Here is a 1,827-nt window from a genome sequence, read left to right on the forward strand (position 1 = left end):
CACAAATCCTGCTTCATGGAACTCCCAGGTTACTGGCCACACAGACATTAATCAAAACCTCACAGATGCAAGTGTGATTTCAGTTGTGATTTGCAATCCAAAGGCAAGATGTGGTGTTGTGACTGCCTAGTAAAGGCATTTCCAAACCGGGGAGGTCCGGGGAGATATCTCTGAGGAACTGATGTTTTGAGCTGAGTTCTGAAGGAAGAATGGGGGTTAACCAAGTAAGGGATTGGGGAAGTATACAAGGCAGAAGGAACAGCACATGCAAAGTCCCTGAGCCAAGATGGAAAAGGAAAGAAGGAATGGATTGACATCCTCTCCTAGAGCAGGTCGGCCGCCAGGGAAGAAGGTCAAGGCCTTGCACGTCTCACTCTCCCTTGCCATTTCCCCACCCCTTCATAATATCAGTATCAATATTAAGTGGCAAATATCCCTACATTAAAACAGCATCCAAAGTTTGGAGCTTTAAACTCATTAAAATTTTTTCATTCACAGTTCATGAATTTTATTTTATTTTATTTTTAATATTTATTTATTTGGCTGCACAGGGTCTTAGTTGCGGCATGCAGGATCTTTAGTTGAGGCATGCAGGATCTAGTTCCCTGACCAGGGATCGAACCTGGGCCCCCCGTATTGCGAGCTCGGAGTCTTAACCGCTGGACCATGAGGGAAGTCCCAACACAGTTCATGAATTTTAAATTGCAGATTTGTATGGAGAAACAGTCAGTGGCACAAGAATCAAAAGAATTTAGGTTCTAATTACTGTGTAATCTTGGTTATTTGCTTAACTTCTCTGGGCCTTGTTTTCTTTTTTGTTTTGTTTTGTTTTTGGCTGTGTTGGGTCTTCATTGCTGCATGCAGGCTTTCTCTAGTTGTGGTGAGCGGGGGCTACTCTTCATTGCAGTGTGTGGGCTTCTCATTGTGGTGGCTTCTCTTGTTGTGGAGCATGGGCTCTAGGCACGTGGGCTTCAGTAGCTGTGGCATGTGAGCTCAGTAGTTGTGGCTCATGGCCTCTAGAGCACAGGCTCAGTAGTTGTGGCGCACGGGCTTAGGTGCTCCGTGGCATGTGGGATCTTCCCGGACCAGGGCTTGAACCCGTGTCCCCGGCACTGGCAGACAGATTCTTAACCACTGCACCACCAGGGAAGTCCTCCCTTGATTTCTTGATTTGTAAAATTAGGAGGGTAGACCATAGACTACTGTAGAAGTTCCTCCCTGCTCTAAGTCTTCTATATTTATGTGGGTTTAGGTATTTAAGATTTAAAGAGGCATTGGCATGGTATAATAAAATAAATAAATAAATAAAGCAAAGTATGACATGTTTCTCATCTCTGATCTGTTACTCTGTAGCTGTGTTATCTTAGGCAAATGACTTAACCTTTCTGATCCACAGTTTCTGACTATAATAATGTCTACCCTGCAGAGTTATAAGAAAAAAATATATAAAGTAGTTGACTCACAGAAGTTATTACAACTGAAATACACTATTTTAGTACTCTGAAGGATTCTATGACCTCCTTTTCAAAGGAAATTGTAAAACAATACACAGTAGTTTTAAGAAAAATGAATCTTTTTCAGAGTTTTCCAAAGAGTGTAATCATTTTTCCTCGATAGATGCAGGGTGTTATTATTCGCTATCGCCACTAACTTAGACACACCCTGATAAGTAGAAAATTACATTTACTAAGCATTTGCCCTTTTGCTGAAAAGACCATTGAATTTGAGAACGTGAAAGGCCTTTTTCTCATCAAGTAAGGAGAGAAGAGAATTACTATCAATAGGGAATTTGCATCTACAATCTTAACAATTTTTGTTGGTTTCAGC

At 41.5% G+C, this 1,827-nt stretch overlaps 1 non-coding gene across 1 annotated transcript; it reads right to left on the reverse strand.

Annotated features, from left to right (window-relative positions):
* Window positions 1-601: 601 nt before the first annotated feature.
* On the reverse strand, window positions 602-674 carry TRNAA-CGC. Its single transcript has one exon. It is a non-coding gene; the product is annotated as a tRNA-Ala (tRNA).
* Window positions 675-1,827: the final 1,153 nt, after the last annotated feature.

The sequence above is a fragment of the Phocoena sinus genome, chromosome 12, assembly GCF_008692025.1.
Source record: "Phocoena sinus isolate mPhoSin1 chromosome 12, mPhoSin1.pri, whole genome shotgun sequence".
In the NCBI taxonomy this organism is placed as follows: Eukaryota; Metazoa; Chordata; class Mammalia; order Artiodactyla; family Phocoenidae; genus Phocoena; species Phocoena sinus.